Source organism: Anopheles coustani, chromosome X (genome assembly GCF_943734705.1).
Source record: "Anopheles coustani chromosome X, idAnoCousDA_361_x.2, whole genome shotgun sequence".
In the NCBI taxonomy this organism is placed as follows: Eukaryota; Metazoa; Arthropoda; class Insecta; order Diptera; family Culicidae; genus Anopheles; species Anopheles coustani.
Genome location: NC_071290.1, coordinates 5,698,177 through 5,709,717, shown reverse-complemented (window position 1 = coordinate 5,709,717; position 11,541 = coordinate 5,698,177).

The following is an 11,541-nucleotide window of genomic DNA, read 5'->3' as shown; positions in this document are numbered from 1 at the left end:
AGCGTGTGGCAACAAACCGCATCAAAGAAGGAAGCAGCCCAGATTGTCCTTAAGGGGGTTACGTAAATAACGTTGCGGCCTCCAATCGAACGGTACACTTGTTACGCCGCACCGACTCTTGCAAACTTCCTCTTCCAGATAAGGGTTACGGCTTTCGAGTGAACACGTGTGAATCCTTCAAGAGATTGAACTCCAGGAACATTTTGCACACTCATCCTGTATAGCCGGCTATATAGTGCAGGTCCTCCGAGGGTACAGTTGATTGCAAATAAAGGCGCAGCGTTACCGATAGTCTTCAGTAAACGTGTGTCGACGCACCCTTTCAGAAAACCCCTGTTTCCTCCATTCCTCACAAAAACCCCTCACTTGGGGTCTCTAGCCTTTGGCGTCCAACATCTCGAAACAAATTATCTCGAGGATACTTTGCTGCCCTCAAGAAGTTTGAATATATTTCTTGTTGTATTTTTTTTTTTTGGTTTCGGTAAGTTCCTTCTTCAAGAACTCTCCATCCATGCTTCCCTTGGTGCATGTGTTGTGCCTTAACAGGTTGAAGTCTATTTGCTAGATGATCGAGTTTAGAGGAAGATATCAAGAAACGAACTGCTTCAGATTGGAAGTATGCCATGTTTGCTTCATCTCTAGAAGATGACCTAGAACATAACCTAGTAGGTTCTTGTCTCAAACATTTTTGGTTCAAGCTGTTTGAATTAGGAGGTTCCCCAAAAAATGTGTTAAGAGTGTTAATGTTTTGTTTGAAACCATTTCAAAGGCAGGAATTACCATACAACAGTTGAACTTATTGACTGCAACGAAAGAAAACAGAAATCAAGGGCGTATAGCCGAAACAGTAACTGTGGCCGAGGTTTACCCAAGGCTGTGATGGTACTCACCGCACCCAAGATGTCGAAGCTGCTCTGTGCAGTCGCCTTTACGATCGCCATCATCGGCTGCGCTGCTCCGGTCGAATCGCGAGCGGTAAGTATAGTTCAAAGATTGCGATTTAAGCTCTGTAATGACTTTCAATGCCGATTAATAGATATACCCGTTTGATTATCAACGATATATGACGACTTTGGGATTGAACTTTTCGACTTTGTACATTCGTTTAACTAAAGCGCAAAAGTAAGGTTAGGGTGAGGCCTCTTGCCTCCTCAAGTTCGAGTCGACAGTGAGGCTACAGTGTACACTCCTGCCATCGAGTAAGTGACGTCCTTCTTGGTGGCTGTTTTATAGGCTCCTACCACCTTCGGGCTAATCGGGAGCCCATTCGCTTGTCGTTTTTAACGACTCACCTTTATTGCATGTACCTGCTGGGCTCTAGCATTGACTCTACAGCCACAGCGCGGTTAGGTCACAGAGCGATATCCACAGAGAGTAAAGTTCGAAATCAACTATTTAAAAGGCTCGAGCCACACACACACACACACAAAGGTAGTGAACATAGGAAAAAGGAAAAAAACAACAAATCCACCGTTGGAAACCGTTCACACATTGAGCGAGTGGAGTGGATGTGGTGTTCATAGCCCAAGCGTCCTCTTTTCACACTGTTCCTAGGTCGAGGCTTGAGGTTGGTGATGGTGGAGGCGCAGGGCCGGGCAGGATTATTTATGATTGCATACTAAAGTAACCAAAAAAGTTGGTCGTATCCTGAGCCGCCTCTCTAAGGTCAGGCAGATCGGTGGGCTCGAACTAACACGGTAGCACTACCGCTACCGACCTCTGGATGGGGACCGAACCGACACCGTCCCGGGGGGCGTTAAAAGATTGGAAAGATTAAAACACAGCCGAACCGTATTTACGACCGTGGCAACCACCATCTTGTTTTTTTCTCTCTCCATTTTTTAGTTCATCATTGGGTCCACAACTTAGGTCAACTTTTCGCATCCTACCGCTCGAGGGAGTGGAGGGGGGGGGATAGATTTTAGATATCGGAGTGGGAGCGATTTCGCGCTCTCGTTCCCTCTTTTTTTGATGGCGACGTAGCGTGCACCGGTGAGATCGATCATGTTCGGATGGGTGCTAGATTATTAAGTTAGTGTACGAAGGGAACCAAAGGGGCAGTATACAATTTATATTTCAGTGAGGGTACCCAACCCGACCTTCGCCCGAAAAATGCCCGACTGATCAGGCAGGTGAAAGGAGGAGAAAGCTTACGAGAGAAGAAAAGGGAACCCACATATAGCCGAACTCGACTTAATAATTTAGGTATTCGGTCGGCTTGAATCGAAACACGTACCGGAATGGGTATCCCAATGTCGTATGGGTTAAATTACGGCCGAATTGATCTCCTGAGGTGCTACGGTATTTTTTGGCAGTTTTGGAACGTACCCAGTCCCGTCATGTGGTAGCTTCTCCCTTGGCGGAGGACAAAAGGGAAACACACGTCACCGAAGGCGAATCCTGCGATTAGATGGGGATTAAATTGCTTTCATCTATAAGTTAAGCACCTGTACGTACGTACTACCGCGTTGACGTGCGCCCAGAATTGTGTACTGGACCAGAACAGAGCGATAGAGAGTGAGTGAGAGATTTGAGAGAGGGAGAGTCTAGCTCGGGATTGGTTCCACAATTCGATCCGGAGCTTATTGGGTTATAGATAAGTGCTTTCAGCTGTCCATCGGGCGATTCACGCTGCGCTGTGGCGGAATATATGTGGATACCACTACACGCTCCCGTTTGGCCGTACCGTAGCCGCACTGATTTCGTTTTGTTAGATAACTTGCCGGTACACCGTACTGCCAGTCTTCAAATTGATTTAATTGGAGTGCTCTTCAAAAACCGAGAAGCAGATGTTGTCGGCTTTTCGTTCAATTTCGTACCGCTGCTCGCATCCGAGCGAGTTTTGACTGTTGGTTCCCCAAACTAGGTTGCCCTGCAACGAAACCGGGGTGGGAATTAACTACTACTGGCTCAGAATTGTGCTCGGCTCCTCGTAAACCGCAGAACAAATGATTCGTGGTCGATAATTGCCCTTTTCCCGGTGGTTGTGTACCTGCAGGAGCCTCAACAACCTGCCCAGAAACCTCCAACTAAGATGGCTTCATGCAGCTTTGCTCGGGGCGTCATTATTTGTGTGGCGATAGCGTTTTCAAGCAAACATATCACACGTTAGTTGTCCCAGAACGTGCCAGAATCGGCCCTCTTCGGTGAAACAAGCTATTCCGCATTCTTCACATACTCGCTCCATTGTTCGAGGGCCTTGAAAATAGATTTTAAAGTTAAATCGAAATGGTTGTCAAGATGGACTAGGTCCGCCGCGGAAAGTATGTAAACTAGGCCGATAAAACGCCAATCTATATCCGATTTGCACCTTATATAGCCTTGCCCGGTCGAGGTATTTCGGTGCGACGGTTTCTCCTATGGTTTTTGCTGCTTCTTCCAAAACTTTTTGCTTACCTTTTTCCGTCCGCTCCAAAACGCTCGGGCCGAAAAGGGCAGCGCTCGGGTGCTTGCCTGCTCAATAATTCAGAGCTAATCTTCATTCCAGCCCCGGGCGGCATATGCGTTTTGAGATTTCGTCTCTGCGGAGAGTACGTGAACGGTGAGCTAGCGTCTTTCTGACGTGTCATCACATTTGATTACCTTTGTCACCTGCTGCCATGGACGAGCCCGAACAGTGTGCTCTACGAGGGTGGGTATTGTAGACCGGGCAAGTGCGTCCGTTATGAGAAGTTTTTGGGAAACTCACTGGATTCTTTTCCACTGCTAGCACATGGTGGCATTAATTACACACACACAAACAGAGACACTCAACAGAAGATACTACCGACAGTCGCTTTCTGAAAAATAGACAAATTGATGTTTCTTTGTTGGCAATAACCTAACTTCAAATGTTCCAATAGCAGAGAGTAAGTCCTAAAATATATATATCGCTTCAACCCAAAACGTAATGAAACATCCCTGCCCAATCCTCCCCCCCCCCCCGCCCTCTCCCCATTCCTCCCTTCTCGCATTCCGATGAGAACAATGGGAAAAAGCGCTCTTCAATTTAAGTGTGAAAATACGAGCTTCGGTCGGTTTAATTTTCCACCGGGCTAATGAGGGGCTGCTTAGCGTCCGTTGACGCCCGACGTGGGCCTTCATCAGGCCCTTTCCTTTTTAGGTTTTTTAATTTCGCAATTGGAATTGTTTTTATTTTGTTTCGCTTTTTGCATAAGGTTCCGGTGCGCCGACTCTTACTCCCCGGGATAGGTTTTCACACTGGGAATGGATGCTGTTTTTCTTTTGCCTCCCTCACAGCTTGCTCCCTATACTGTTACAAAAGGAACTTTAGTTCAGTGCTTCTCAAGGAGGTAATGTTAGTTTAATGTTTTTCTGCTCGAATTGTTCTAAATAAAGTTGGGATTTGTTTGCTTTTCAAATAGGTTAACACGTTGACTGCCATGTCACCCAAAAGTGGGTGACAGCAAAACTCAGTTCTAAAAAGTTGTTGACCCATAAATAAATGAAAATGCAATATAAAAATTATAGTAATATTTAACATCAATTCTTTGGGAATCTAAGTTTTTTCTTAGCCTTCAAAGATCGTTGGTTTAATAAATGTTATAAAAAAATTATATTAAAAAAGATTGTTCTAAAAAAGTGTGCTAAAAATGGTTGGAAGTCAACGTGTGAAATAAGCCACAACATAACGGTTGTAAAGGTTCTTCCCTATCTTCGCTCAGTTGTAGTTTACATTAACAATAATTGTAGAGAATGACTGTTTGTCTGCCAAGCGTTTTTAGCACACTTTTTTAGTACAATCGTTTTTCAATAAAATTTGTTTATAAAATTTGTTAAACCGATGGTTTTCGAAGGCCAAACTAAGACTTGGCTTCCCGAAGCACTTGTTATTTATCTTTCTGTGGTATTTATGTTGCAGTTTTATTTGTTTACGGTCCAAAAACTTTTTAGAACTGGTTCCCACTTTTGGGTGACATGGCAGCCGACGTGTTAAACGTATACAAACCCGATGAATGTTGTAAATTGACAACTAAGAAAAAGCAAGTCAAATAAGGTTGCAGTAGATGAAGTCAAAAGCTGCAACTGTTGGTTTTAATTTTAGAAAAAAAAAGTTCACCAAAGAAACACTGAGATTCGCTGACAGTTAACCTGGGATGAACCAATTCGTACGCAAAGAACAACAAGGTTCCGATACGCATCCTACCGCTTTCGGGCTGTCCTGCTGCCGATGGAAAGGTTCGGCTTAGGATTATGCCGTTTTCGGGTGGGGAATCACACAAAACGAACAACGCAACAAAAACAAACACCAAAGACACGGGGGGGGACACTTGGTTTGTTGGTGGGGCGTTTGTTCGGTTCGGCTTCCTTCCTCGTTGACACTTTGACCGGAAAACGGGCAAAATAAATTACCCCACTTACTCCCGTTTGGGGTGGGTGTGGGTGGGTGGGAGGAGAGAAAAACAGGGGCGCCCTTTATTACCTTTCCCCCGGGGGAACGCTCGGACCTAATTTTAATAAAAAAGTAAAGGGAACTGCTCCGATCCCGCTTGTTACTTATGCTGCTGATGGATGTGCGCATATGCATGAGCGTCTTTATGGTATGGGCAGCAGTTTGCTGCTTTGCATGGTTTTGTGTCATCCGGCCGGCTTTGCCGTTGGGGCTTTATGTTTTAAACTCCCGCGCGGAGCGTCGGCCTCGAGACGAAACACTGGCGAAGCTCATCTAAGCTTCTAACAAAATAATCGTCGCAACAAATAGGGCGAAGTTTTTAATTAAAACCCATCCACCAAACCGAGTGCTTCTTTCACGTGTGTGTATGTGTGTGTGTGTGTGTGTGTGTGTGTGTGTGTTAGCGAGCTCGCGTGGGACTGTGAGGCCAATCCGCCAAACCAACTTCTCCCGTTTGCTTTGCATGCCAGGCGCTTTTCCAAGCGGTTCGGCGAAAGGTTTGCCTAGGGTTCGAGGGAGTTTTCCCCCACCCAACCTCTTCGTCCGGCGTCTAACCTTCGCGCGGGCGATTGCGATTATATATACTTTTTCGCAATGCGCATTCCCAAGCGGGTCGCTAAGCGGGGAGACGACCCTCCGCTCGCGAAAAACCCGTCGTTCAGGAGGGGAGTTGGGAATGTTTCGTAATTAACGGTGTCCTGAAGGTCACACCGACGTCGGCCGGGGAAGAAACAAAAAAAAAACAACAACAACAACAGCAAAGGGGGGGAAGGAAAATTTGTCATTTTTGTGGCACCGCCATCGCCATTTTCCCAGCACGGATACACTCCGTTCTGGTGCTCGCCTCCGGTTTATTAATGCAGTCAGTCGCGAATCGATCGAGCGGGGACGGGGACAGTTTTTGCGCTCGCTCGTAAAATATCATTTTTCCCCGGATGAGATTCGGGCGATGTTAATTAGAAAAGTTGCCACCATTGTGTGCGTTATGCAAATTAGTTGTGTAGAGATAACAAAGTAGAGACCAACGAGTGTGCACTGCAAGCGACAATGGAATGTAGGATAACTGTCAGCGGCGAGGCAAAACATTGTGAACAAAGTCACAGAGAGAACGGATAGAGTAAGGCAGGGCAAAAAGGGTGCGCTCAGAGTGTTTCAATTTGCCAGGGCCTTTTTTTTTCTTATGGAATTTATTTATTTTATTATAGACGAAGATATAACATGAACGGCACTTTCAGGTGAAGTAATGAAACGTATTGTCTCATTTCGCAGCTCGAAATCTTTTTATCGATCGTCATATGTACACGATAACAGTATTGCTCTCACATGGCAACGTAATTTCCATGGATGTAGTGCTTATTATTAGGAAAACTAATTTTTAAATCTGCGTTTTGTCAATTGTGAAAAACAAAAACAATGAAAAGAAATGTCAGAAATCATTTGGTTGCGATTGTATATCTAAAATCTGGTAATTATTTACTTAAACAAAGGGTCTTACAGCCACCTTTTGGTCTGGGAATGTTACCTTATTTGTCGGCTTTGGAGAGGAGATTGGAAACCACATTTTATTTCAAGCAAACCTAATTTTTTTTCATCTTTATTATTATTTAAATTCGGGACTGTAAATGTTACTTATGTGTTGGTTTTAGAGGGCCACTTGTTTTTTTTTTTAGTTACTGTTCCAAACAGCCCTTTTTGCCCCATGTTACCCTACGGCTAATAAATCAAACCGAACCGAAATTGTCAACCGTACGCATTATCGGCGCGGATGTCAAAATAGCGCTGGTCGATGTCCACGTTTTTCCACCCAGCGGAAAACGGACGTGTGTGTGTGTGTGTGCCTGGTGGAATGCGCGTTTCACACCGGGAGTAACAAAACTCGCCTGTCGTGCGACGACATTTGTGCGACAAATGAACGTTGGAGGGAAAAGGGATGAGGAACGGTGGGTGGTGATAGTGGTGGTGGTGGTGGTGGTGCATAAATCATAAATGTAATAACACTACCGGCAGTGCGTGTGCCGCTCGGTTGGGCTGCAATGAGAAAAACTAATTACCGTTGTCCGAAAACTCGGAATGGGCCATCACTGTGTGCTCATTACACATACACACACGTCCCTGTACGTGTACTTCGCCGCGGATGCGATATGGATGCTGTAAACCTTCCCCACGGCATTTCCAAGTCCCTCCGTCCTTTTTTACCCTTGAAAAAGAAGAAAAGCCAGGAAAAACGACTCGTGCTAAAAATTCCATTTACCGACATTCGTTCGCCGTCTTCAAAGAAAATTATAGCCCTCGACAGTAGGGGGAGGGGAGGGTAATAATGGAGCATTAATACCCGCTCGCCGGGTAAGTAATGTTTACCGCCGGTACGAATGTGTGCCCCAAACACTATCAACGCAAACGGAGACACTGGGAGTGGAAAGATAAGGAACATTGCGATGCGACAACTTCTGGCCCGGGGAAAAATCACCGGCAAAAGGTATGTAGTGCGTTGGTAGCTGTTTTGGCAAAACAAAAAAAAAAAAAAACAAGGTAGAAAACGGAAACAACATCTTGGGACTGGTTGGGAAAGGGCTAGGACAGCAGATGTAATAAAAGAAACACGATGCTTCATAATAACACTGGTGCGGTGTCGGGAAAAAGTGGTGGGGAAGCATCATAACATCGTTTCACTAGTTTTCTGCTCGTATTTGCAAGTCATCACCCGCGGCTCGTATCATCACCTGCCTTTGTGTGTGTGTGTGTGTGAGGGGGGGGAAGGAACTGGGAGGAACACTAAATATTCCAAGCACTTGCACGGTTCCCAGGGAGGAGGTTATAGACAAGAATGCAACATAAAAGCAACCACCCAGCACAAGTGGATTTTATCTTTGTACATTCTTCCACTTTTCAGATTTTCCTCAACGTTCTTTTTTTTTTGTTTTGTTTTGGTTTTTGGAAGGAAAATGGCAAATAAAAGGTAAAAGCTGGAGCTGCTCTTTGTTGCGCTGGTCGGTTAATGCTTTTACGTTCCTCTGGCCCACAGCCCCGAACATCTCCTCGCGGGTGCACTTTTGGTTTCTCGCCGGCTGCTGCGCGGAAAACTGTGAAGGAATAAAAATAAACAACCCCAAAACGGCCGATAAGAAGATGATCGACAGCACCCGGGGTAAAAGAGTGTGGTCGCGCAAGGTTTCGGCTAGTTTCACCACAAAATATGAAAAGGGAAAAAGTACACACACACACACACCGATAGGGTGAGAGAACGGAAAAGAACGGGGAAACAAAACGGGCAGAATTAAATTGCACGCCCAACGAACTGATGGAGGCGCCTGGTGGTTGACGGTGGAAATGGCGGAAATAATTTAACCCCTCGCACAAAGTGGGCCAAACCACCCCGGGGGGAAGGAGAGGAGGCTCGGGCGGCCTACTGTGGCCTCGGTACCGGAACCACTGTGCACGTAAATTGCAGCGTGCAACGGGTGGCGTGCCGGTGCAAGGCCCAGGCCCGAATGGAAGGAAAATGCCGGCGACGGTTAATTCCCACTGGAATCCAGGCAGGCCGCAGTGTTGCCTTTTAAATGAACCCCGCCTCCCCTCCCTCCCCCCCTCTTTTGCTTTTTCATACCTTTCACAATTTTGTAATTTTGTTTTTCAAAAAGGGGTGGATGGAAGCTTTGTACATCGTTTGCTTTTATTTTAATCAGCATTTGTGAAGCTTTCATTTATCTTGACACACACACATACTCACACAGATATATCCTGCCCTGTACATGTAATCTTTATAGATCGCCTGCAGCTCCTTTGCTTATAATTCCAAATAAGGCTGTTAGTTTATGTTTAGTTTTCATTTCAAAGAACCATATTTAGTAACAGCTAACTAATTTACGTAAACAGACTAACCGATAATGGACTAAGGTTAGGTTGATAGTTATATCAACCGACGCCGAAATCAAGTAAATTTAAAGCAATGGTGGAAGTTTGGAAGTTAAAATAAACTAGATTAATTGTCTCACTTGAATTGTTAAAAAATCCCCACAATTATCAAACTAAACATTTCATAACAGTGTTTGACAAAAATTGTGGAGTATTTTTGTATGTACCAAATCATAATTATCTGCTTCAAATCGTTTTTACTTTTATTACAGTTTGAATTCTTTTTTGGTTAGAAAAATGCCACAGTTTTCTATTATTTTTTTATCGTTTTATCTTCTCTGTAAGATTTACTGCCTTATCTCCCAAAGAGTAGAAGCATCATCACGAAAAGTATTGAAAGGAGCAATTAAGAAAATGCGTCTCGAATGAGGATCTGAACTCTTTAACGCTCCTGTCAGTAAATAGGAAAATAGAACGAAAAAACATAAATACATACGATCTTAAGCGAGCACATGCCCACACATAGAAACGTGTAGGCAGCGCGACCCGCAATAGATTTAAACAATAGGCGCAGGAAAGGAAAGAAAGCGCCAAGGAAAGGAAAATTACTTTTCTCATCCATTGTAATAAAGTTTCCCGACGGCTTTTGTCCGAGGCCTCGGGCTTTCGCTATTGTTCCCGCGCGTCCCGGGGGGGGGGGGGGGGGGGGGGGGGGGGGGGAGGAAGAAGAAATTTCGCTGTAGCCTCCTTCCTCCCCCCCCCCTGGCTCGAGTTGGGGGTGACCTCTCCTCCCGACGCACCGGAAGCAACGGAAACGCTCGCGCCGGTTCCCGGTTGGGCGCGCTCGTTCGGAAGTAGATTACGGACGCTTCCGGTTATTTTTCGCTGGCTCGCTTTTCGTTTCCCTCCCCCTCCCCCCCTCTCTCCCTCACCAGGGTGAAAGGAGACAACGGAGAAACGTTTTGACGGAATCCGTCTCCCTTCCGTGGTCTCAAAGCTCGAAGCTTTAAAAATGGCGTGGCGTACAACTGGGCCGTTACCATTTTTTCGCAAAGCCACCGAAGGGAAAGACATCCCTCCCTACGCCTCACCCACTCCGGAAGGGCTCTTCCGCTCCGTTGTTGGTATTTCGGATCAGTCAAGAAAACGTCGGAAGGAAGAAAAAAAAAAATTAAACACGAATCGAAAGATTGGACGCGCTCGGGTGGCATTATTGTGCGCGGCCGAAAAGAAAAGGAAAACTTTTCCCCGCGCTCCACGGAGCAGATTTTCCGCCGGACGGCCGGTTCGCCACGACTTATGGAACAGCAAGCCGCGCGAGCAAATGGTAAAAAGCGAAAGGCGCGCTTCTTTTCCACCCCGGGGCAGTTCGCAAATTTGCAATTTGACACGGCCATGCATATTTTATCTAATAGTTCCTAACGACTCTCATTACGCCGTGCCGAGTGTGTGTGTGTATGTGTGTGTACTTGTAGGCCAGACAGCACGATCCTTCCCGGAGGCAGAAGTGTGTTTGACGACCGTTAAGAACGCTATTTGTTTCTGCGTCCCGTTTCAATGTGCTCGCATGAAAAGAAAAGCGATTTTCTTCTCCCGCAGACAAGCTAAAACATTTCAAACGAAATGGAAAAAAAATGACCGTTTAAGTGGGCGTCACTTTACATTTCCTGTTTAATGTTTGTTATTCGTCAATAGAATGGGGAAAAATCTTACCCATTTAGCAAATGAAAGCAAATGAATTCGAAACAAATTAGAGGATTAATTTTTCCCACATTTTAGGTATTTATAGAACCGTTACTAAAAAGCCAAGAGAACCGTTACTAAAAAGCGTTACGCTTCTAGGACATAAAATGTACCACAAATGTACGGTGCTTGTGGAGTTTCATAGTAGTTTTCGAATCTGTGACAGATGATATTTGACACCTGTCAATCCTTGATAAAATATAAGGTGGGTTCTTTTCAAGTTGTAAATTGGTTAAATAAAGATACTAGATTTGTGACTCGATCCACAAGTGACCAACATTTTTCCTTTTCTCAAAACCATTCTATCTTTTAACTAAAACTTATCTTTTAACTAAAACTTATTTGAGATCGTAAGGTAAGAATATGTCAATGTTGTAAAAGAAAATACACCATTGTTCTCGTCGGGAAATATTGTCATCTACGTTGGTGTTGTTGACAAGTGTTTGCAGTAGTGCACATGCTTACATCGCAATGCGTCGACAAACAGTGGACGAAAGAGTTGCAGCGTTTCTTTTGCCTGAGTGTGTTTACCGGAAGGTGATTAGTTTCGCCAT